This window comes from Aythya ferina, assembly GCF_964211825.1.
Source record: "Aythya ferina genome assembly, chromosome: Z".
Classification (NCBI taxonomy): domain Eukaryota; kingdom Metazoa; phylum Chordata; class Aves; order Anseriformes; family Anatidae; genus Aythya; species Aythya ferina.
Window position 1 is genome coordinate 32,158,666 of NC_140299.1, and position 27,405 is coordinate 32,186,070.

Sequence of the window (27,405 nt, forward strand, 5' to 3'; positions counted from 1 at the left end):
GAAGGAAAGATATGTCAGTAACTCTCATGCTATTCTTGAAATAAAAATAAATAAATATATAGAATGTGGACAGAATATTACTTAACAGAACCAACAATATCATATTTTTTGAGACTGTTAATGAAGCAAGTACTTATTCCTTCCCTCTTAAGACTAGACACAGATAAATGATTTCTACGTTTGAACTTTCTCTGTTTCCTTTTCTTCTTGAGACAAATCTGAAGTAGATTCTCCCTGTTGTGTGGCACTTCACAGTTTTGCTTTTGATCCAGTTCCATCTGCTGCTAGGTATTTTATCTCCTAGCTACTGGACAACTACTGTTAATGTCACAGACAGCAAATGCAATTTCAACATTGTTGTTGGCAACAGTAGTTATCAGAACAAGAGTAGGAAATGCAATTGTTAAACATTTTTTCTCTTTCAATACAAAATATGGCGTATCATTTTCTGAATTACTCACAGGTGTGCCTGTTATTCAAAATCAAAATGCTGTGGCTGTATTCAATATAACTTGTGTCTAAGTATCCTAAAATGTTTTTTGAGGGACATTTTATGTTTAATGTAACATCAAAAATCATCCCTAAGTATGAGCCAAAACATTGAGCTGTGTCTCCTGAAACAAATGGCAAAGAAAAGAGATCAGATACGTATTATGAAACATAAGTGCCGAAGAATACAGGGATTCTACAGCCACAAAGCTCCAAGGAAGTCAGAAGTTTCTTCAAAGAAAACAAGGTTGTGATTAGTCTGATTGGTCCCATTAATTGGAACAGCACAATAAGAAAAAGTAAACATGATCAACATAAGGGGACAAAAAAACCAGCCCTTAGCTCAGCAACAATTCAAAAGCATCAGAAGGAGGAAGGCTCTGTTGAAGAAAAAGATATTTATGCTGTGCTGTGAGGGAGAAAATACTAGTGTAATTTTCTTAGTTTAAGGTAAGGGGATGGAGACAAGACAGGGTAAGGACAGAGAAAGCACCCTTTAATACCAAAGAGAAGAAACAACTAAAACAAGAATTAAGGTTTTGCACTGAGGACAACAACAACAACAACAAAAGGTTAATTTATTAGAGAACTCAGAAACAGAATAGAACAGAAACAGAAGAGGAACAATGTGAAGCTTTCACCTCTTAGATTTGACGTGATAAGGCAGAATGGTAAACTAAATTAGAATAAAAGATAAAAGAGCATATCACTTGGCAAGTCTTGTATATACTCCCCATATGAAAGATGGGATGTCCTGGAAGAGACTTCAGAGGTCTCCTATAATGGAAGGTGAAATAAGAAATAAGAAATAAGAAATCAGAGTTAAGAAAACTATCTACAGGGTAATAAGCAAAAAAATGATCACTCAAAATTCAGCGAAGAGACACATAAGAGAAAAGATCTAAAACAGCATCATTAATTCGAAAAGGGATGAGAGAGAAATAGCATCTCCCAGAATGAAATTATAAATATTTGAATATTCACTGTTGCAATAGGTACACAAACAACTTGATAATTTTTGGAGGCCTGGGATGAATGCAGGAAAGAAGGAAGAGGGAAGAATGGTCAAAAAATGCAGATGTCATCAGAGAGTTCAGTGAGACTGGTGAAGAGTGAATAATTCCCAGAGAGATTCAGAGAACCATCATATCTTTCAGTGTGTTGAGTGACGTCATGTAAGACCCTTTCATTATTTTTTTTTCTGTTGATATAAAAGAAAGTTGGAAAATTAACCTGCTGACTTAGAGATTTATGCAAGCAATGTAATTACCATTTAATTAAAAAAAAAAAAAAAAAAAAAAAAAGATTATAGAAGGTCAAAAACAGACCTCTGGAAAACAATTGCCATTTATATATACTTGTACTCAGTGTAAAATGTTAAATAAACTCTTCCAGTAAATTTCATTTCCCTTCCTTTACTGAATAGCTGCACCTAGAAAGAATGTTATGTTTCTGGATGAATTAATGTTGTATGTGGAGTAAAACAAGGCTATATTAATACTAATACCATAACAGTAGACCATTAAACTATAAGAGATCTCCAGCATCAATGAATCTAATTCACTTCTGCTCAAAGGACTTATATTACACATTAGCCCTCAATTAGTACACATAAGGTATGATTAAATCCAAATTATCAGGTTGCTCACATGGGATTCATGAATGCATCCAGCTTCTTTTACAGTAGTGCAAAATAAAGTAACAATCTAAGTTGTAAGGATTAATGACAGGAGCAACACTTAAGAAATTATTTTGGATGGTTTATTCTATGTGAGCATCTTTTAGACAAGTTTTCTGTAGAATTTATCATATTTTCCAGAGAAATTTTGCCCAAAAGTCTACAAGTCAATCCTGTTGAGATGAATTGATCAAGGTAAGGAAATCATTTAAAGGCATGGATAATACTTGTTTTTCTGATGTTAAAGTTGACAGGTGGCCAAAAACATATCTCAATGCATGTCATATTCATAAACTTTAAGTATTAACTAATGCAAAGTACTAAATCTTACCTTTTGAGGGACCTCAGCTACAATGAAATTAGCAGAACCTAACTGCAGTGAAATCAGTTGAAGAAATGAGGGAGATTTTTTATGAAAATGCTACTTATTTATGAAAGTAAACGGACAATTTCTCAATAGTCATTAGTATATAAGATAGAAAGTTTATTTTTACTTTTTTGAACACTAGTAAGACATGAAAGAACAACAAAAACATTTATTTTTTAATGTTCTGAAAAACTTTTAAAATAGATGTCTGTGGCATTTGTTTGATCCTCTCCGTCACATGAAGCCAAACCAAATTACTGTCCAGATTAAGTGAAACAGTAAGCATATGTGTATTCAGAAAGCATTAGTAAATGCATCAAGCACTTTTGGTTCATTAAGGTCAATGAGATCACTCATGTTTGAAGATTTGAATATGCTTAAATATTTTGCTAGGTTATGGATAAATACAAGAGAGATTTCAGTAAGTATAAATATATTTTAACCTTGGTTTATTAAGCAATGAAAGGAAATCATAGGAGAGCTGGAAATAGGAAACAATCTTGGATCAGATTTATTAAAATGATGGAAAAAAACAAGAAGTAGGTAGACTGATTTCAAAAGGGCACGCTTTGAGAAATTAGGGAAATAACAATTTGAAGGAAGTAGAAACTTGGATCTCTTTAAATAAAAGTCTAAAATCCAAATTACACTAGATGTCTAACATTTATGTCTGAAAAAGATGCACCATTTTTCTGATGAAACCAGATTGTCTTCTATTTTACTTTTTCTTTTTTTTTTTTTTTTTTTCTCTAGTGTATAATCCTCTAATATACAGACATTTTCACCCATTTTAATTAGTCATCAAAACTTTCCTTCATTATGTTCCTATTTTTTGCCACATGACTTAGAAACTTAATGAAAACTTGTTTACTATGGAATTAGGTAATATCAAGTTCTGATTTGTTTTGTAGCCATTAGTCACACTTTCTCTTTCTCTTTACACATTTAGATTCTTCATTTTGCTCTTGCTAGGTCTCAGTTGTTGCCCTTTTGTGACTTTTCCAGATATGAACAAAAACCGACGTTTGGCATTTATCTAATCTTGAGATTTAGCACCACGCTTTAGACAAAAAGTTCTGAATTTGAGTGATACAAATATTCTCATCAAAGATAAAGTGCCTCTTAAACGGCATTATTAAGAATCAGTATAATTCATCTGTGCTATCATCATTACATTATTTTGAAAATTTTTAATAATGGTAAGAGAGGTGTGTGTTATTTTGACTTTTCGGAATCAATTTATAAAGTATTCTTTATTCTCTGTATTCTTTTATTATTTATTTTTTTTTTTTAATTGAAGAAGACAAAGGATTGGTCATCAGTTGTGCCTTTTCTTTTGTGATTATGTATCGTGTATCGTTTTTAGATGCAATTCAACTTTTAGAAGTCAATGTTCTGTTAACTCCCATTTATCATCATATTTTACTGTATTAAATACCAATTTCAAATAAATGATTTCCATCTCAGAAAGAGATTACTAATTAAATAAGGTTCTTTTGCAGTAAGATGGAGTTTGCAGACTTATAAAAGTATGGTATTTGGAAGTTGTAACATTTTCTTATAGAGCTACTTGACATTTGTAAAAAGAAGAAGAAAGGTTAATGGAAAATGATTTTTAAAAGAAAACATAGCATAAAGTGAAACATATTTTGGTCAGAAATCCTTCTTATAAAATATTATCACTTGTACATCTTCATCTTTATTTAACAAAAAAAGGAAGAAAAAGTGAAATAGAAATCTCTAAGCAAAACTTTAAAGTTACTAAAAAGTTACTACAAGCTGAGCAGACCGACACAATGCTGAGAAATGAACTATTAAAATGTAGACTTTTTCATTTGACACTTCCCCCAAATGTCTCAACACATCTACAGACAGTTCAAGTCCAGAGAAGGGCAACCAAGCTGGTGAGGAGTTTGGAGAACAAGTCCTACGAGGAGCGGCTGAGGGAGCTGGGCTTATTCAGCCTGGAGAAGAGGAGGCTCAGGCCTTATCACTCTCTACAGGTATCTTAAAGGAGGCTGTATCGAGGTGGGGGTTGGTCTGTTCTCCCATGTGCCTGGTGACAGGATGAGGGGGAATGGGCTTAAGTTGCGCAAGGGGAGATTTAGGTTGGATGTTAGGAAGAACTTCTTTACTGAAAGGGTTGTGAGGCAATTGGAATGGGCCCAGCTGGATAGCCGGGCCCAAAGAGTTGGGGTGAAAGGAGTCAAATCCAGTTGGAGGCCGGTCACTAGTGGCGTTCCCCAGGGCTCGGCACTGGGGCCGGTCCTCTTTAATATCTTTATCGATGATCCAGATGAGGGGATCAAGTGCACCCTCAGTAAGTTTGCAGATGACACCAAGTTAGGTGCATGTGTTGATCTTCTCAAGGGTAGGAAGGCTCTGCAGGAGGATCTGGATAGGCTGGACTGATGGGTTAAAGCCAACTGCATGAAGTTCAACAAGGCCAAGTGCCGGGTCCTGCGCCTGGGGCACAACAACCCCAAGCAGAGCTACAGGCTGGGAGAGGAATGGTTAGAAAGCTGCCAGGCAGAGAAGAACCTGGGAGTATTGGTGGATAGTTGACTGAATATGAGCCAGCAGTGTGCTCAGGTGGCCAAGAAGGCCAACAGCATCCTGGCTTGTATCAGAAGCAGTGTGGCCAGCAGGACTAGGAAAGTGATTTTGCCCCTATACTCAGCTCTGGTGAGGCCGCACCTCGAGTACTGTGTTCAGTTTTGGGCCCCTCACTACAAGCACATCGAGGTGCTCAAACGAGTCCAGAGAAGGGCGACCAGGCTGGTGAGGAGTCTGGAGAACAAGTCTTACAAGGGGTGGCTGAGGAAGCTGGGTTAGTTCAGCCTGGAGAAGAGGAGGCTCAGGGGTGACTTTATCGCTCTTTATAAGTACATTAAAGGAGGCTGTAACAAGGTAGGGATTGGTCTATTCTCCCATGTGCCTGGTGACAGGATGAGGGGGATTGGGCTAAAGTTGTGCTAGGGGAGTTTTAGGTTGGATATTAGGAAGAACTTCTTTACTGAAAGGGTTGTGAGGCATTGGAATTGGCTGCCCAGGGAAGTAGTTGAGTCACCATCCTTGGAGGTCTTTAAAAGATGTTTAGATGTTGAACTTAGTGATATGGTTTAGTGGAGGACTTGTTAGTGTCAGGTCAGAGGTTGGACTCGATGATCGTGAGGTCTCTTCTAATCTATACAATTCTGTGATTCTGTGATTCTGTGATTCTGAAAGTTATGTGAGAATTCCTTATTACGTGAATTCCATGTATTTCATTCAACTGTACTACAAGACAATGTGTCTTTGTGGAGGGTTTTTTCCTTTGGTTACCTCTTCAGCATTGAACAACATGACAACTTTAACTGGTTTGAAGGCTCAAGGCTAAGGAACAAAGTGTTGAATAAAAGAAAAAGAAGTACGATTTTAATAACATCTTTATATATATTTATATGCATCGTAAAAACATTAGCTTTTGAAAATATTCTTTTTTTTTTTTTTACTGAAAGAGAACCCACAACATTTATTTGCAGTTGAAAAATATATTTGGTAAATAGAATTGAGGTTTATGAGTGAATGTATTGCATGAGATAAAACTTTCATATTATCCCTTTTTGCTATCAATTCATCTACTAAGTCTTTTTTTTTTTTTAAAAAAAAAAAAAAAAAAAAAAAAGCTTGAATATACTGACATCTAAAGTATTCAATTTGTGACTTTGTGGCTGAGCTATAAATACGTAAAATACCTATGTACCAAGGGGGAAGAGAGCAACTGTTTGCAGGAACCAAGGATTATTGCACATCTCCAATCACCCACAATGTCAACATTCATACAGTAAAATAGATGATGATAAAAAAAAATACACCTTAGGGGAACACATTATCTAAGGCTAACACAAATGGCATAAATACTTCATTACAATGGAAATTGTGCACGCTACATGACAGCATAGAAAGTCAGTTGAGGCAGGCCATTTTAATTCTTACTATTTTTTTAATTTATTTTTATTATATATTTTTATATATTTTATCTTTTTATATATGTATTATATACATTGTATATATTATATATTATATTTTATATATTATTTTATTTTTTTATTAATTAAAAATGATTTTTTTGTTTTAATTTATGATCACAGGTGTTTTTAATCATTTCACTACTTTAGGTTTCTCATTAGCTGTTACTAATAATTTCTTATGAAAAGCATAGTGCCCTTGTGACATTACAATTACAATATAGAGTTATTAATAATGCTAGATGACTTGAAAGCCACCCTCTCTATTGTCAAATCACAACTTGAGAAAGTCTGTTTTTCTACTATACTCAGCTTCTCATGAGGTCCTCCTCAGAGGTCACTCAGCCTCTCCATGACGTCCTTGCATTTTATGCAAAGTGTGGCTTACATAATGAATGTACACACAAACTTTTACAATGTTCTTGCAAAGAAACAGTGAATTTTGGGTGAAGATGGGATAGCAAAGAAGCAGAACATCATTCAGTAGGAGCATGACACCTATAAGGCTAAAAAGCTCATATGATGTAGGGATGTATCATTAAACTAAAAACCAGAACTGCATCAATATAACTTCTACAGGTAAAAGGCGTCCTGATGCATGTTACTAAACTGTATGTGTTCACCACTATTTTTTATTTTTTTTGCTTTTTGTTGTAAATGACACCTTCACACTAGCATAGTATGAATCTGATTATTAAATCTAAGTACCATTGTAGTAATTTGAGAAAACTGGAAGGAAGATGACTAGAATAACTAGCCTTCCTTGTCGTTACATGCCGTCCTCAGTAGCAGGTGTAGTGATAATGAAAGATGGCATACTAGTATAATTTTTCCTGTCTTAAAATAATTCACTTTAATTTGACAGTTATGAAAACATTAGGACTTGAACAGTTCAATTTCAGACTAAATATTTTTGATGTTCTGAAAATTATTTCCTGTGAAAGAAGGATGAATAGAAGGAATCTACTCTCTTCAGCTTTCTATTTGCTTAGCACAGGTGCAACCAAAGTACCAACACAGCAAACAGAAGGTATAAAATCTTGGCTTCTCTGAAGTAAAAGGCAAATCTCCTATTGACTTTAGTGGGCCATCATATTTCTAAAATTGTGTTTAAAAACACAGCTGCCAGAGTGTGAGACACCAGTTCTCTGATATGAGATGAAGGCAGATCGGATGTACGTGGTAGTCAGAGCAGAACATTGAACACTGTTGTTTCATGGAAAAGTTAATATGATGTAAAATGTAGACATTTTCCAACTAAAAACAATGGACATTTTGTTTCTTTAATTTGGCATTATTGTCTCATATTAAAAGATAAAAGGATGATGAATTACATTTTGTAAACACTAGAGCCAATCAATAATTATTTTTTGCTAATAAACTACAATGAAAATGGATTCATCCAAACCAGAAGTTGTACTTCAGAAATAAATATCTAGGAGAGTACTGTATGTTAATAACAATTATTATTCTGGCTCTTTGGATATTAGTTTCTTCTTTTGTTGCTTTTGGGTGGAAAACAATGGGAAAATATTTCTTCAACAGGTTGAAACAAGTCAGCCTGTCACCAAGTCTTCTGCCATACCTCAAATTCAGAGATTTCCAATTTGTCAATATAAATCACCTAGACTGATAAATAAAGGCAAAAGACTAAATGTTAAAACTAAATATATCATTATAAAAATTTAAAATTTTATTTTGAATGCCATTTGAATTAAGTATCATGTCAACACAGACAATCTTTGTATTTTTTCCTTCATATTTATTGCTCTCAGAGGCTTCCTCCATTTATTGCTTTTTCCATTTCAGTTAGGTAATTCTGGTGATATTGGTACTAGAAGCTACATATGGTTTTGGGCAGCTGTAAAGGGTAGACCCTCTGTAGACTGAATGCCTTTGTAAGAGCTGTTGAAACATGCTTTTCAGACATATGAATGCTATAGCTGATCCATATTCTACGGTAATTACAGTCTCAAAATAAATTGGAACATGACATGTCCATTACAGTCTCAAAATAAAATGGAACATTAGTACATGACTTAAGAATCCTATGGCAGTACAAACTGCTGTGCATATCTTTGTGTAAGCCCTTTAAGACTGTCTCTGAGATTCCAATATGCAAGTAGCAAAAGATCATCTTTCAAACTCTTTTTAATTCCAAATATAATAGTTGCATGTTTTGTGGCTGATTGGAGTTATATGAGTTTGCTAATATCTCTGAGGCACAGGCAGGGGTAAGGAGGTAAGAAACAATACACAAGCAAAAAAATTGCTCTTCCATACTTACAGGAAAAAGATTCTGCTAATGAAATTCAGCTGTTTGGCTATTAGAGGGTTGCTATCTCTATATAATTATTATTATTATTATTATTATTATTATTATTATTATTATTATTATTATTAGCAAATCTGTGATATCCTACCCATTCTCAGCTCCAACATTTCATCATTACCAGGACCTGCTAGTCTAGTGCAGCACACAATGTGTGACCAAAAAAAACACATAGGCACATATTCTCTTTTCCTTACATTTAAAACTTCCTAGAGATCACCCTTGTGGAAGAGCTGGACTGAATACAGTTAAATCACAGACTATAAATAATACAAGATTAATCTTAAATGCTACTATTTTTTCGTTCAGAGATCAGCCTCTAAAACAAATATATCCTGTCACAATCAAGCTTATGAAGATGTGATTCTGTGATATAATTTTACAAAACCTTGAATATTATAATGAAAACAAACAACCAAACAAACTAAAAAAAAAAAAAAAAGTTTCATTTAACATTTATAATCAATACTGCTGTCATAGCAAAAAATAAAAAAATAAAATAAAAATACCTTGTATGCCCCAGCTTACTTGCAGACCAACAGAACCTGCAATGTAAGAAAATAAAAAAATCTGCAAAATTAGTTATTGAGTACATATATATATGCAAAATATATTTTTTAGACTTTATCTGTTTTCTGACAGTGTAAAAATACATTCATGTTTTGAAAAAAATAAAATAAAAAACATTCACAAAGTATATATAGTAAATAATACGTTGATGTTACATGCATATTGTCAAAGTCAGCCAGTTATCCAAGATTTTTAATTTGGCAGTCAACAGCCTCTCTCTCTGGGAGTTGGTGAATGTTTTAGCAGTCTGACTGCTTTGTTTTTTGTTTTGTGATACCTTTGAAATGACTACTGTATGAAGTCAATGTCTTGAGTATTCCCTATCTTAAATGGAAAAAAAAAAAATAATAATAATTTCCCAAAAAAACATAAGTGACAACAAGGTTTCATATCTATAGAGATTATTATATTTTTTCATTATTTCTTTCACCTAGACCATTCTTCCATTCTTAATTACAAACTGAAAACCTCTCTGCACTGGATTCGGGGGGAACAGCAGGAAAACAGAAATGAAGATCTCAAAAAATAAGGAAAAAACAATTTCCCTACCACAAAAACCTCACATTCTGCTTTCATCTTTCATAAAGTGGGCTTATTGTAATGTTTCCAGATTATTATTTTTTTTCTGGATCAAATGATATGCAAGTTCATTCTATGTGTAAGAAAATAAACTTTCCAAACTTTGAGCAAATATGAAGACAAGACTAGTAAATATAGCATTCAAAACTATGTTTTCATGTCAGTACTTTTCAGAGGGCTACACTGTTTAATTTCCCCTTTCTAATTTAACAGAGACAAAGACAAATACCTGTATTATGAAAACAAAACAACTACCACCACCACCACCAAAAACAAAAATAAACAAACAAACAAAAAATACACACACACACACAAAAAAAACTTTCTTGAACCTGAAATTGTAGCATCAGTGATAAAATGCTTCTCTTTACTGAAGGAAATTGAATTGCCTACAGCAAGACAAATTATGAGCTCAAATCAGTGATCGTGTATTTCCTATGCAGGACATTAACCTATATGATTATAACCCATAATCTAAATAATCTATACCATAACCATAATCTAAAACAACAAGGCACTATATTCCTTATTTATTTCCCATTAAGTAGCAATACAGAGAATGGCTAAAGCCTTTTCAAGAGTAAAATGTATAAAAACAGCAAGGAACTCACACTCATAAAACAAAGTGTATGACGACTACTTATAAGTATAAAAGTGCAAGGATCTGTCTTAGTACAATAAAATTAATATATGTGATCCTGCATTTGTACTTTCACCTCCCTGCATGAGACCAAAGGAAATATCTCCTAAAAGATATTGTGGTTTGCAGAATATACTACTGATGTGCAAAGAAAATACTAGAAATTTTGCAGGTTAACGAGTTAGACTATGGAAATAGAATCATAAAATCATAGAATATCCCGACTTGGAAGGGATCCATAAGGGTTCAAGTCCAACTCCTGGAACCACACAGGTATACCCAAATATTCAGACCATGTGACTAAGTGCACAGTCCAAATGCTTCTTTAACTCCAATAGGCTTGGTGCAGTGACTACTTCCCTGGGGAGCCTGTTCCAGTGTGAGACAACCCTCTCAGGAAGAACCTCTTCCTGATGGCTAGCCTAAACCTCCCCTGCCTCAGTATGACACCATTCCCGTGGGTCCTATCACTGGATAAAAAAAGAGAATAGACTGGCACCTTCCCCTCCGCTCCCCCTTGTAAGGAAGCTGTAGATTGAGATAAGGTCTCCCCTCAGCCTCCTCTTTTCCAGGCTGAACAGGCCAAGTGACCTCAGCTGCTCCTCATACATAAGGGCCACTCTGGGCCCTTCACCCTCTTTGTAGCCCTTCTCTGGTCACTCTCCAACAGTTTTATGTCCTTTTTATACTGTGGTGCTCAGAACTGCACACAGTACTTGAGGTGAGGCAACACCAGCGCAGAGTAGAGCTGGACAATCATTTCCCTTGACCAGCTAGCAATGCCAAGTAAAGAATACTATTCTCTAGAATGTTCACTGGAAAATACAAATCAAAAGTGCTTCATATTTAGTAAATGACATTATATAAATAAATAAAGATGTAGTCATTGTCTCCTTTCCAGGCAATTTCAATTTCAGTTTAACAATACCATTAGCATAATTATTAGAATGGCCAGTTTTAAGTAAGAGGACAAAAACACAAGGAGAGAATGCAAGAAATAAATCTTACCACAGTACCAGGAGTCAAAATAAAAACAGGGTTTGCGGAGTTATGATTATGATATAATTATGATTTTTCAATAGACTATTTCAATGTCTTATTCCTCACCTATGAAAAGACACTTATCTGAGGCAGGACAAAGGACTACCATCAATGCAAACACAAAGATCTTGAAAGATTTACTGTCCTTGCACACCTTTGTATGGTGTTGGATTGCTTTGACTAAACAGAGAGTTTCTCTGTCCTTTAGAAAACAGGACAAAAAATAAAGTGTGACTATACAAGGAGAAATGAAAAGCTCTATATAAAATCACAGAATCATTTAGGTTGGAAAATACTTTAAAGAACATCAAGGTTAGCCATCAACCTGACTTATCAGTGACCTTTACAGGTCTTCATAGATGATGCTTGTCTTAAATGCTACTTTGTGGAAAGATTTCAAGAATACTTATAAATTGTTAGTTGATATATGTCACTTTCATGTGCGCACACATACATCACAGACAATTGTGATGTACTACTCTGAATAAGTATCTGAATGCATGTAAAATGTATGCATACAGCCAAAGCCAAAAAGATTTTCAATGACTTTGGTAACAAAGTACAGTACATATCCAACAGGGAGAGAATGAACCGTAAATCTCACAATGTATGTTTGTATTAGTTATGAAAGTGATTTTCTCATGCAGAACTGTACAGGAACATACTGGCAAAGAAAAAAGAAGGCTTCTGGAAAGAAAAAGCCTTAAGTAAGTGACACTTCATTGAACAGCCTGTAGGAAATCACAACTCCACAACATCTGATTCAACCCTTCAAATAAAATTAATTTAAGTACATAAATAATTTACAATGCACATATCAACATAATCAATAAGCAACAGAATCCTAATCACAACGGCCATTAAGATTTGTAGTGAAAGATAAGAATAAAGAGATAATTGCAATCAGAAAACACGCTGAGTAGAAATAAATTAAAGTGGATTTTCAATAGTGATAAAGAACAAAGATGTCATGCAAACAACATTCAAAAAAATTTGACTGTATGATATGCATCAAGGACAGGTAACTTAGGAGGAATACAGAGAAATTGTACAGTCAGGGATCAGGTTAGTCTGTGCTTGCACCCCAAAAGGCCAGTTGCATCTTTGGCTGTATCAAAAGAGGAGTGGCCATCAGGGTGACAGAGGTGATTTTTCCCCTTTGCTCTGCCCTTGTGAGGCCTTTGTTAAATAAATAATATTTTTATTTGTTAAATAAATAAATAAATAAGGATAAAACAACAAAAAAAAGTAAAAATAAAAAGTAAAAATAAAATCAAACTAACTAATAAGACTAAAAGAAATATCAGAAAATACTGCAGAACAATAGTGCCTGATCATGCACTTGGGGCATAACAACCTCATATGCAACACTACAGGCAGAGTGGCTGGAAAGTTGTTCAAAGGAAAAAGATCTGGGAGTGTTAGTTGATGCTCACCTGATGTTAGTTGATGCTCACCTGAACAGGTGTGCCCAGGTGTGCCAGCAATGTGCCCAGGTGGCCAAGAAGGCCAACGGCATCCTGGCTTGTGTCAGGAATAGTGTAGACAGCAGGACTAGGGTGGTAATCGACCTCCTGTACTTGGCTCTGGTGAGTCTGCACCTCAAGTAATGTGGTGCTCAAGTAATGAGCTTTGGGCCCCTCACTATGAGAGGCCTTGGACTGTGTTCAGAGATGGGCTACAAAGCTGGTGAAGGGTCTGAAACACAAGTCTTATGAGGAGCGGCTGAGGGAACTAGTTTTGTTTTGTCTACAGAAGAGGAGGCTCTGGGGAGACCTTATTGCTCTCTATAACTAGAAGTTGTGGGAAGCTGGGTGTAAGCCTCTTCTCGCAGATAACTAGTGATAGGACTAGAAGGAATGACCTCAAGTTGCTCCAGGGGAGGTTCAGGTTGGAAATTAGGAGACATTTCTTTTCAGAAAGAGTTGTCAGTCATTGGAACGGGTTGCCCAGGGAGGTGGTTGTGTCATTGTCCCTGAAGGTGTTTAAAGAAAGGTTGGACCTGGTGCTTAGGTACTGGTGGTAGGGGGATGGTTGGACCAGATGACCTGGGAAGTCTTTTCCAACCTTAATGATTCTATGATGCTATGATTCTATGATTCTACATTTATTTTTATAAAATCACATAAACATCCTAAAATTGACAGTACCAATACAGCACAAAAAATATTTGGATTTTCAAAGTAATCAAGGCAACCTTGTTGATTTACACAATAGCATTTTTACCTTCAGAATCCTTGGATACTCACAAAAGTTCAGGCTAATTTTCATTTAAGCAGTACATTGGACTGGGTGGGGAATATGCATAAATCTCTCTCTCAATTTCACCTGCTATAAAAAGAAAACAATGCACCCTCATGCTGAATTCTTTCAAACATGTTTAAAGTGTATTTCATTGTTAAATGAGTGGATATCTGATTAGGAACAATATAAGTATTTTATTCAGGAAAATTATGAATGGATAAACCTAACAGTTCATCACATCAGCAATGTAATTTTAACATAGAGAAGACTTTAAACTTCATTAATCAAAAATATATTTGCAATAATTTTAGTAACTAATTAAATAGCCGCTTTTGAAACTTTTACTGCTAGATGACTCCCAAGATGTTGACTAGTGTTGTTTTATAAAGAAGATAGACTTGTTTTTGTTGGCAAGTTTGGAGAACAATAAAAATAAACTGATATCTAATGTTATTATTTTTATATATATATATATATATTACTTTATATTGATCTTTATAATTACTTTATATTACTTTATGATTGATCTAAATTTTAATGTATACACAACTACATTATATATATATATATACACACACACACATATATATATATATGTTCACTATTCACAAATAAGTATAAATGGCCTGTGTAATTACACTGAGTGATTTGGTTGCTAAGTATTTAGAGGCCTTCAACTCAGGGAATAAGAAAAAAAGCTTTCATTTAAAAACAAAAAAGGAAACAAAAACATATTTGTTTAAGTTCTGTAGACCAAAGTACTGTTTACTAATGAAATCTATATTAAAAACAAAACAAACAAACAAACAAAAACCTGAGATGAATCATCCTTTATTTGTGCTTGATTTTGAATAACATATTGACAGTAATATCAAGTATTTTATGATAGGAATGCTATAATCCTCTAATAAAGCTGCTTACATACACAAGGAGTATTACAGGTTTACTGTACAAGATACAGTTTCTAATACATTTGCTTTTAGGTAATCTATTTCACAAGTCAGTACTGGTTTCTGTCTAAAGCACTGATAATCTTCTGCTTTGTTTTCAGCAGTAAAAGTAGTCTTACTAGTGTTTTTTCTTTCTTAGTGATCTTAATCATTAAAAAAAAATTGTTATATAGGTGTTGAGTACTGTAGAAGTAAATGAGAAATTTAATGGCAAATTTAAAGAAATACATTTCTTAACAGAAAAAAATGAGAAAATACGACAAAATCCAGTCACACCAAAGCAGAAATCCAAATAAAAAAAGAATAATGAATGCTTGCCCAATACCCATATTAGCTTACATACACAGCAACTTTCTGTAAAAGAAGAACCTCTACAATTACTCATCTAGGAAACAATTCTGCTAAATTTAAAAATGATATCATAGTGTTCAATGAATTTGATTGTTCAGGGCACTATAAGTTTTTGAACTGTTTATTGAATAGAGTCAAGTGCAAATTTTCAGATTTACTTACCTAAAAATTAAAATAATTGGATTCTGAAGACAATATATTTCAAAGCATAGTGAATTTTAGAACAAAAACTGGAGCTTAGAAAAGTATATAGGACAATATACTATGTACTATGATGTACAAGTGAAATTTTAATAGATGATTATCACTTTAGGACTCTTTTTTTTTTTTTTTTTTTTTTTTTTGTAGTAATTCTACTAAGTATTTTGTAGAATTGCTATACACCCCTTAAAAACATGCTTTTTAAGGTTGTCGACACAGTCTAGGATATTTGAGATGATAAATAACTGTAGATTCGATTGTATTCTTCTTATATTGTTGCTTTTAAAAATGGAAATTTAATGATCACTTCTCTGTATTGTGAAATCTTACAGCATGAAATTACAATTCATTTCTTGCAGAGAGAATTGGCTGTGCATCCATATTAAATACAACAGTATAATTTGACAGATCTTAGTTGCTTATTCAGTCTGTGATAATGTAAATTATAAATCATTATGCCTTAGGATCCTGTAGCGAACAATATTGTGTATATGTCCATAAAATGAGACAGCTATTCTAGGACCTATTTATGTCATGAATATTCTTTTAAAGAGAATAAGTTTTGAAGCAAACAACTTAACTTTCTGTGCATGCCAAACGCATTCCATTAATTTGTGTATGGTCATGACAGACAGTCGATTATTGTTTTTAAATATACATAGCCCTTTGGACTTCTAGGGAAACTGGTTTGATACTATTATTCCTTAGTACTCCAATTGTTTGCTTGGTTAACAGCACTGTGAAAGGGCTGGAACACCTCTCCTATGAAGATAGGCTGAAGGAGTTGGGGTTGTTCAGCCTGGAGAAGAAAAGACTCTGAGGAGAATTTATTACAGCCTTCCAGTACCTAAAGTGGCCTACAGGAAAGCTGGGGATAGACTCTTTATCAGGGAGTGTAATGATAGGATGAGAAGAGTGCTGATAACACCTCGATGTTTTAATTGTTGCAGAGCAGTGCTTATACCAAGCCAAGGACATCTCAGCTTCTTGCTGTGTCCTGCCAACAGGCAGGCTGGGGGTGCAGTAAGAGCTGGGAGGGGACAGACCCAGGACAGGTGACCCAAACTAGCCAAAGGGGTATTCCATACCATCTGACATCATGCTAAACAATATATAGGGGTGGCTAGCTGGGGGAGGGGCGCCGGACTGCTCGGGGTTAGGCTGAGCATCAGTCAGCGGGAGGTGAGCAATTGCATTGTGCATCACTTGTTTGTACACAATATTAGTGGTAGTACTATTATCATAATTGTATTATTATTATTGTTATTATTGTTGTTGTTATTATTATTATTATTATTATTATGTCTTATTAAACTGTCTTTATCTCAACTCATGGGCTTCACTTTCCATTTCTCTCCCCCGTCCCAGAGAAGGAGGAGGGAGGGTGAGCGAACGGTTGCGTGGTGTTTAGCTGCCGGCCAGGTTAAACCACGACATCCAGTCAGCTCAAAAAGGGACCTGTTGCTTGTTGAAACTGAGTCAATGAGTGATGCTGGTTGTGCTTCTGTGGGAGCAGATTTCAGAAAGGGAAAACCTGCTGCACAGTAGCTTAAAGGAAGAAATAAGAAAATATATCGAGAAAATGACTCTGCAGATACCAAGGTCAATGAAGAAGGAGGGGAAGGAGGCGCTGCAGGCACCTGAGCAGAAATTTCCATGTGGTCCATGGAGAGGACCATCGCACAGCAGGCCGTCCCCTGCAGCCCATGCTGTACCATGGCAGAACAGATATCCACACTGGAGTCTGTGGAGGAACCCATGGTTGAGCAGGTGGATGTGGCCAAAAGAAAGCTTTAGCTCATGGAGAGCTCATGCAGGAACAGACTTGAGGCCAGAACTGCAACTCATGGAGAGGTGTCCATGGTATAGCAGGTGGTCTGGCAGGAGCTACTGCCTGTGGGGTTCATTCCTGAAAGTTGGACTCTGTAGTACAGACCTATATTGCAGCAGTTCTTGAAGAACTGTAACCTGTGGGAAGCCCATGTTGGATCAGTTTGGGAAGGACTGCATCCCTTGGGACTGCATCCCTTGGAAAGGACTGCATCTCTTGGATGCCACCCTGGAGCAGGGGAAGAAAGTGAGGATGAAGGATTAGAAGAGACAGAGTATTATGGACTGACCAAAACACCTACTCCCTGTTTCTCTGCACTGCAGGAACCTCATTATGTTCAACAAAAGGAAATGTTAAACCCTGCCTTTTGGAAGGAATAAATGCATGCACCTGCTGTCCAGATGGCTGGAAAGCAGCTTAACGAAAAAGGCCCTGGGGGCCCTGTTCCACACCTATTAATGAGTCAACAATACACCCCTTGGAAAAAGGAGAACAACAGTGTCCTGGACTGAATTACAAAGAGCACTGTCACTAGATCAGTAGATGGAAGTCATCCTTCCTCTCTGCTTAGTCCTGGTGAGACACATCTGGGTGTTGGGTTCAATGCTGGGCTCCCCAGGAAAAGAGAACCATGAACATACTAGAGCAAATCCAGTTAAGGCACACAAATATGATGAAAGGACTGAGCTATCTGTTATGTGAGAAGAGGCTTAGAGTTGGCAGTGTTTAGCCTACAGAAGTCTAATGGGGCAACTTACTCATGTTCATAAAGATTTGATAGCGGTATTAAAATAAATGGAGCCACTTCTAATGGTGTCCAGTGACAGGTCAAGAGGCAATGGACGGGAAGTGAAATAGAGGGGTTGAAACAGAAGAAATTTAGTTGCTGTCTTCTGAAGGGGTTGTTCATATCAGAGAAGGGAAAGCTCCAGGTAGACCTTATAGCAGACTTCCAGTACATAAAGGTGGCCTACAGGAAAGATGAGAAGGAACTGTTTGTTAAAAAAAAATGTAGTGATGGGACAAGGAGAAACGTCTTTAAGCTAAAAGAGGGTAGATTTAGATTAAGTATTCGGAAGAAATTATTTACTCAGAGGGTGATGAGGCACTGGAACAAGTTGCCCAGAGAAATTGTGAATGCCCCATCCCTGGAGGTTGGATGGGGCTTTGAGCAAGTCGGTCTAGGGGAAGGTGTCCTTGCCCATAACAGAGGAGTTGGATCCTGGTGAACTTTATGGTCCCTTCCAACCCAAACCATTCTATGATTCTGGTTAAGTATAAGAGAGAATGTATTTATTTATTTATTTATTTATTTTAATGTAATGACACCAAGCTGGACAGTGCAGTCGAAACAGTAGAGGGAAGAGATACCATCCAGAGGAACCTGGACAGGCTGGAGAAGTGGGTCCATGAGAACCTAATGAAGTTCAACAAGGCTGAGTGCAAGGTGTTGCATTTGGGCTGGTGCAATCCCAGGTATTTATATAGACTGGGAGAAGAAGAACTTGAGAGCAGCCCTGTGGAGAAGGACTTGAGGGTCCTGATAGACGAGAAGCTAGACATGAGCTGGCAGTGTGTACTTTCAGCCTGGAAGGCCAATTATATCCTACTCTGCATTAAAAAAGAGTTGACCGGCCGGAGAGGGAGGTGATTGTCCCCCTCTACTCTGCTCTTGTGAGACCCCACCTGGAATACTGCATGTGTAGGCCTGGGGCCTCCAGCACAAGAAGGATGTGGAGCTCTTGGAACAGGTCCAGAGGAGGGCCACTAGGATGATCAGAAAGCTAGAGCACCTCTTCTATGCAGAAAGGTTAAGGGAACTGGGCTTGTTTGGCTTGGAGAAGAGAAGGCTCCAGGGAGACCTCATTGTGACCTTCCATTACTTGAAGGGATAGTATAAACAGGAGGGGGAACACCTGTTTATGTAAGTTGGTAGTGATAGGACAAGGGAGAATTATTTTAAACTAGGACAAGAGAGATTTAGGTTGGAAATTAGGAGAAAGCTTTTCACTCAGAGGGTGCTAAGGCACTGGAACAGGTTGCCCAAGGAGGCTGTGGATGTCCCATTCCTGGAGGCATTCAACACCAGGCTAGATGCAGCTCTGGTCAGCCTGCTCTAGTGGTTGGCAACCCTGTCCAGAGCAGGGGCGTTGAAACTAGATGGTCCTTTTCAACCCAGGCCATTATATGATATGTCCAGTGAGACCGTGAATCTTCCATCCTTGGAAACATTTGAATCTGTCTGGACACAGCTAGGAGCAATCTGCTGTAGCTGACTCTGCAAGAGGTTGGACTAGGCAATGTCCAGACATCCCAACCAACCTCAACCGCTCTATGTTTTTTCTAGGTAGCTTCATATACCCAGAGTAAATAACAAGAACAAGGCAATTATGTAGTCTTCCCCCCTGACACCTAATTAATTCTCTTTTACTAAACTGTATAATGCCCATACACACTCAGGAAACTGAGGTAAACTACATAAACACACAATTTTAGTATTATTATTATTAGCATTAACATTAATGAGATTAATAATAGCAATAATAATAATAATTTTAACCAGAAACAGATGGATAACTCAGAAATTCTGTTAGATAAACATTTAATATTTTATATGTTGTTCATGTCAAAGGCGGAAACTACTTCAACTCTAATTCTGAAAATGTTGCAAAACAGATTGTACAGAAATGTTTAGCATAAGAAAAGGCATTTAAAATGTAAGGAAAATGGCAAAAAATTCATATCACCCATAGAAACAAACTATTGTTTTTTTGTCTATTCCTTCTTCCACCAGCTCCAAGCATGCAAGAACATTTCAATTACAGCCCCTGCATCCATTTATAATCCCCTATTCAATTAGTAAGAATGCAAACAAACAAGGATTCCAATTACTTCTGTTCTGCTGCAGATGTATATTTCCTGCTAATCTTCCCACGCTGCTTTATTCTATTTTTCATTGTATTGTAACACTGCAGTATTAGCATTTCACTTTTCATCTAATAGCTACTTTGAGTGTTCTGAGTGACTAACAGTGTATTCAATGACCTTCAGATAGAAAATATATATATATATTTTTTAAAACAAGATTTAATTCAATGCAACTTGTCACATCCAACTCAATTCATTTTAGCTTTTATTTACTTGTAAACCTTTTGTAGTGTTAATGCCATTATCTTAGTGCATTCATTGACAATATGAGCTGTTTTATGTTTTTGTCTATCTGCTTTGAAAAAGTCCAGGTGGGATGAATGAAATTTTGGTTGGATGACAGAAAGGTTGATCCATGAAAGGGTCATGCTGCCATCCCGAGTGAATAAATGGGCTGACAGGAACTTCATGAGGTTCAACAAGAACTGCAAGGTACTGCATCTGTGGAGGAACAACCCCAAGCACCAGTACATGCAGGGGACCACACAGCTGGAAAGCAACCTGGTAGAAAAGGACATGGAGGTGTTGGTGAACATCGAGTTGAACATGAATCAACAGTGTGCCCTAGCATCAAAGAAGGGTAATGGTTTTGGCTGCATTAGCCAAAACACTGCAAGCCACATGAAGGAGGTGATCCTTCCCATCTGTTCAGTTTGGTTAAGTCTGCACCTAAATCCTGTGTGCAGTTCTGGGCTCTCTTGTACAAAAAAAAAATAAACACACTAGAAAGAGTCCTGTGAAGAGCCATTAAAAGAGTAAGGGGACTGAAGCATCTCTCCTGTGAGGAAAGGCTGAGAAAGATGGGAGTGTTCAGCCTAGAGAAAAGAAGACTCTCTGCTGATGAGAAGAATCTCATCAACATATGTAAATCATGAAGGAAGTGTGCAAAGACGATATGGAACCAGGCCGTTTTCAGTGACGCTTAGTTCCAGGACAAGAGGAAATGGGCACAAACTGAAACACTTGAGGTTCCCTAAGAGTATCAGGAAACACTTTTTTACTCTGTAATGGATGGATCATTGGAAGAGGTTGTCCAGAGAGGTTGTGGAGTCTCCCTTCTTTGAGATATTCAAAAGCGATCTGGACATGGTCAAATCAAGTGATTCTAGGTGTCCATGTTTAAACAGGCTGTTGGACCAGATGACCACCAGAGGCCCCTTCCAACCTGAACTTTTCTGTAAAGTCTTTCATCAAGCAAAATGCAAAATACATTTTTGCATTTATACTTAAAGCAGTGTTAGGATTATTTAATCACTATCTAGAAAATTAGATTTTCTAACAGAAATTGCTTCTCAATAATACACCACCATCAAAGGAAATAGATAACATATAAAATAATAAATATATTAAAACTTGCATGTTTACATTGACATAGAAACAAAACCTCTGTAGTCCAAATACTGTGAGTTCAGGCCTATCCAATAATCCATTAACTCTAATGTAAATTCAAAAGTGAGCTTTCCCAGCCCTAGGATTTCTTAGGATCTCTTTCTTCTTGAAAGACAGCCTGTCCATCTGAGGATTTATTTCAACCTAATGCTATTTTTGTATGACAGGGAACCTCAAAGATTTTATCAGAGAATGAGAAATCAACCTCAGTGCCATGTAAAGTAAACACAAATGTTTGTTATTGGTATAAGATTTGTGGCAGTTATATGTATGATTACTAATAATTGTAGACATGTTGTCTAGAATAAATTAATTGGTATTCCACATTATTTTATCCCAGATTTGCTGGATTAGTCAGTTTTTTAATTAATATTAGGTTGCAACGGCAAAGCGTATGAAATAAATTGAATAGATTCAATAAAATATTTTAATCATTTAAACCTTAATTGATGTTTTTGCTTGATTTTAAAAATGTCTATAAAGACAAGAGAAAAATGGATCCATCCTGCTTATTACGTCCCAAGTAAATATGCACTTATTTGAAACCTATAAAAATAGAATGAAAACTATTTTATGCAAAGAGAGTCAGCATAGGCCAGTAAGCTACAGCAAATGACTATGGAGGCAGCACCCATGTCAGCGATCAAATTGCTGTGTGGCTATAAAATTAGTTACTTCCCATATGCCTCAGTTTTGGCTGTCAAGAAAAATAGAAAATGACAGGATGTCTTCCCTATATCATACTGAGTAGAGAACACATTATTTTTTATTATCATTATTATTTTAATTTTTGTTTAAAAAAAAAAAAAAGTCAGGGCCTGAGAAGATTAGACAGAAAATATAGGAAATAGGTGATATTAAGATTGCTGTGGCAGGTCCAAAAAGACATTCATGATGGGGAGCAACAGAAGATAAAAAGTAATCAAATCCACAGCAGTACAGGAGGGAACTATATATAACATGACTTCAAATATTAAAGAATTATACTAATTCTTAATTGTGGAAGCTGAGAATTACTTTCTCATACCCACTTTGCATCTAAAACCTGGATATATGATATGAACATCCCTCAAATCTTGTAACTCCTATGCATTCTGAACTCCCAACAATGACTAATCCCACAAAGCTTTTTCCTGCCAAAAGGGATGATAGCAAAGGGATGAAGCAAACATACAATGAATTGTTTATTAATGAGAAATGCTACTCTGAATCCCTTTATATTCTTAGAGCTGAACTGTGATGAACTGTGATAAAAAATAATAATAATAAAAAAAAGAAAAAACAGGGCTTGGAGGTGATCAATATGTTTGTCTGAACAGAGTGGTCTGTCAGCACTGCCCCTCCACATCTCCTTGTTCAGGGAGATGAAATGTGCATGGTGCCTTCATCACCCTGGCAGTTTATTTTAATCTACCCCTACATCAGGAGGCTGCCTGCACTCCATGCTGATAACAAAGTACTACCACTTTTCAAAGTGACAGGGCACAGTGACATACCAACACCGGAACTTAAATGAAAAGCCTTTTCTAATTTAACTGCTAATCTGCTGAAGCTATGTTCACACCAAATACTCTTGTTTTCTATTAAAACTTGTATCTGGAAAAAACAACAACAACAACACAGTGTATGACATTGCCTTTTTTTGGTAGCAGTCAAGGCAGGAAGGAGATGAAGAGCTAGGGAACAGAGGAGAGTATTTTTCACACTGTTAAGTGTCAGGTGTTTGTCAAGTAGAAATTGTACAGGATATACTAGCACTTTCTGGAAGCTGTAGGAAACTGACTGGTTTGCTAATAAAATGGGAATTCTATGAAGTAAGGTACATAGTAATTAATATGCTTATAATGGCAAAAAAATCCTTTATTTTATGTTAAATTAATATTCAGATCTACAATTATTAACTGAAGAACTGAAAAGTTTAGGACAAATCAGTAATAACAACAATTTCAGTAGGTTTGTAAGGACACAGTGGCAAATAATCAATTAATGCTTCTAAATATTTCTTTCACTTCTACTGGTATCCCAATAAATTAACCTACAGCATTTTTAGTTTGTTATTTGGAAAAGAAGTATAACAGAGGATAAAAAGATGATATTGTTGCTTTAGAGAACATTCACAGTAATATCCACTTAAACCTGTTAATGTTTTTGGAAATAACATTTTGCTTTAGGCAGACAGCAAGATTTCTGGCAATTTATCTCTTGGATAGCTAGAAAGGATGAAGACTGACTTGTTGTTGTTGTTGTTGTTGTTGTTGTTGTTGTTGTTGTTGTTGTTGTTGTTGTTGTTCTTCTTCTTCTTCTTCTTCTTCTTCTTCTTCTTCTTCTTCTTCTTCTTCTTCTTCTTCTTCTTCTTCTTCTTCTTCTTCTTCTTCTTCTTCTTCTGGGTAGAAGAAGAACTGGGTAGAGACTGCCACTTTCTGAACAGTATTTTCATTTAGCTATAGTCTTGGGGCAAATTTTATCTGGGGCAAATGACTCTTTGGGGCAAATGTCACATTCTGTGGTTAGCATTTGTCCTGGTTTCAGTTAGGACAGAGTAAATTTTCTTCCTAGTAGCCGGTAGAATGGGGGGGGGGCAATCTGTGGAAGGGAAAGGGGAAGATATTTTTTCTTGCTTGTTCACTCTCCCTTTCTCCTTCACCACCCTCTTATCCTCCGAAGCAGAATACTTACTTGGCAGGGGGATCTCAGCAGCTAACTGTTTTGGAGGCTGAAGTGAGTCTGACTGGGAACGAGTGGTAAAAGCACTGTATTGTGACTGGCCCAGATGCTCCATGTATCCTTGGCATAGACTATCTTAGAAGAGGATATTTCAAGGACTCAAAAGGGTTCTAAAGTCTAATAGTGAGTGGAGAGTGACAGTGGACTATCATGGCCAGCACTGAGTGCTGCAGTGCCAGACATGTTGGAACTCCAGTACTACCTGGAACCGAAGGCAGCCAAGTGATATGCCACAACTGATATCGCTAATGCATTTTTCTCCATCCCTCTAGCAGCAGAGTGCAGGCCACAGTTTGCTTTCACTTGGAGGTGAGTCCAACATACTCGGAATCAGCTGCCCCAGGGGTGGAAACACAGCCCTACTATTTGCCATGGACTGATCCAGTCTGCTCTGGAGCAGGGGAAAGCTCCTGAGCACATGCAGTACATCGATGACATTATTGTGTGGGGTGACACAGCAGAGGAAGTTTTTGAGAAAGGGAAGAAAATAGTCCAAATCCTTCTGAAGGCCAGTTTTGCCATAAAACAAAACAAAATCAAAGGACATGCACAAGAGATCCAGTTTTTAGGAAGAAAATGGCAAGATGGATGCCGTCAAATCCCAATGGATGTGATCAACAAAATAACAGCTATGTCTCTACCAACTAGCAAAAAAGAAACACAAACTTTCCTAGATGTCATGGGGTTTTGGAGAATGCACATTCCAAATTACAGTCTGATTGTAAACCCGCTCTACCAAGTAACCCATAAGAAGAAGAAGAGCAACCTGAAAAGAGGTTGTCCTGGTGTCAGTTAGGACAGAGTTAATTCTGTAAGAAGAATGAGTTTGAATGGGGCCCTGAGCAACGACAACAAAGCCTTTGAACAAATTAAGCAGGAAATAGTTCATGCAGTAGCCCTTGGGCCAGTCCGAAATGGACCAGATGTAAAGAATGTACTGTACACTGCAGCTGGGGAGAATGGTCCAACCTGGAGCCTCTGGCAGAAAGAACCTGGGGAAACTCGAGGTTGACCCCTGGGGTTTTAGAGTTGGGGATACAGAGATCTGAGGCCCACTACACTCCAACTGAAAAGGAGATATTGGCAGCATATGAAGGAGTTTGATCTGCTTCAGACGTGGTCGGTACTGAAGCGCAGATCCTCCTAACACCCCAACTGCCGGTACTAGGCTGGATGTTCAAAGGAAGGGTCCCCTCTACACATCATGCAACTGATGTTACATGGAGAAAGTGGGTTGCACTGATTACTCAGCGGGCTTCAATAGGAAACCCCAGTCGCCCAGGAAACTTGGAAGTGATTATGGACTGGCCAGAAGGCAAATACTTTGGGATATCATCAGAAGAGGAGGTGGTCCATGCTGAAGAAGCCCCACTGTACAACCAGTTACCAGAGAATGAGAAGAAATATGCCCTGTTCACTGATGGGTCCTGTCGTATTGTGGGGAAGCATTGGAGATGGAAGGCTGGATAGCCGGGCCCAAAGAGTCGTGGTGAATGGAGTCAAGTCCAGTTGGAGGCCAGTCACTAGTGGCGTCCCCCAGGGCTCGGTGCTGGGGCCGGTCCTCTTTAATATCTTCATCAATGATCTGGATGAGGGCATCGAGTGCACCCTCAGTAAGTTTGCAGATGACACCAAGTTAGGTGCGTGTGTCGATCTGCTTGAGGGTAGGAAAGCTCTGCAGGAGGATCTGGATAGGCTGCACCGATGGGCTGAGGTCAACTGCATGAAGTTCAACAAGGCCAAGTGCCGGGTCCTGCACCTGGGGCGCAATAACCCCAAGCAGAGCTACAGGCTGGGAGAGGAATGGTTGGAGAGCTGCCAGGCAGAGAAGGACCTGGGAGTGATGGTGGATAGTTGGCTGAATATGAGCCAGCAGTGTGCTCAGGTGGCCAAGAAGGCCAACAGCATCCTGGCTTGTATCAGGAACAGTGTGACCAGCAGGGCTAGGGAGGTGATCGTCCCCCTGTACTCAGCTCTGGTGAGGCCGTACCTCGAGTACTGTGTTCAGTTTTGGGCCCCTCGTTACAAGAAGGACATTGAGGTGCTTGAGTGGGTGCAGAGAAGGGCGACAAAGCTGGTGAGGGGCCTGGAGAACAAGTCCTATGAGGAGCGGCTGAGGGAGCTGGGCTTGTTCAGCCTGGAGAAGAGGAGGCTCAGGGGCGACCTTATTGCTCTCTATAGGTACCTCAAGGGAGGCTGTAGCGAGGTGGGGGTTGGTCTGTTCTCCCACGTGCCTGGTGACAGGACGAGGGGGAATGGGCTTAAGTTGAGCCAGGGGAGTTTTAGGTTAGATGTTAGGAAGAACTTCCTTACTGAAAGGGTTGTGAGGCATTGGAACAGGCTGCCCAGGGAAGTGGTGGAGTCACTATCCCTGGAAGTCTTCAAAAGACGTTTAGATGTGGAGCTTAGGGATATGGTTTAGTGGGGACTGCTAGCGTTAGGTCAGAGGTTGGACTCGATGATCTTGAGGTCTCTTCCAACCTAGAAATTCTGTGATTCTGTGTGATTCTGTGATACTGTATGGAGTCCTACGTGATGAGTTGCAGAAGCTGCTGATGGAGAAGGTGAATCGAGTCAGTTTGCAGAAATGAAGGCCATTCAGCTGGCTGAATGAGAAAAGTGGCCAGTTCTCTATCTCTACACTGATTCATGGATGGTAGCAAATGCCCTGTGGGGATGGTTACAGCAATGGAAGCAAAAAACTGGCAGCGCAGGGGCAAACCCATCTGGGCTGTTACATTGTGGCAACCAGGTTCTCCAGTAGAGAACCTGGTTTGGCAACCAGGTTCTCCAGTAGAGAACCTGGTTGTAAAGGTATGCCAAGTAGATGCTCATGTGCCCAAGAATCGGGCTACTGAAGAACATCAAAACAACCAGCAGGTGGATCAGGCTGCTAAGGTTGAAGTAGCTCAGGTAGACCTGGATTGGCAGCATAAAGGTGAATTATTTATAGCCCAATGGGCCCAAGACACCTCAGGCCATCAAGGTAGAGATGCAACATACTGATGGGCTCGTGATCAAGGGGTGGACCTGACCATGGATGCTATAGCACAGGTTATACATGACTGTGAAACGTGTGCT

General features: G+C 37.7%; 1 protein-coding gene across 15 annotated transcripts in view; it reads right to left on the minus strand.

Moving 5' to 3' along the window:
• Positions 1–27,405, minus strand: part of PTPRD (protein tyrosine phosphatase receptor type D) — a 1,303,784-nt gene that overhangs the window by 748,718 nt on the left and 527,661 nt on the right. For all 15 annotated transcript variants that reach the window (XM_084505446.1, XM_084505445.1, XM_084505434.1 and 12 more), the window contains exon 7: positions 9,386–9,421. The gene's annotated coding sequence lies outside the window, so the exon portion shown is untranslated. The remainder of the gene's footprint in view (positions 1–9,385; positions 9,422–27,405) is intronic.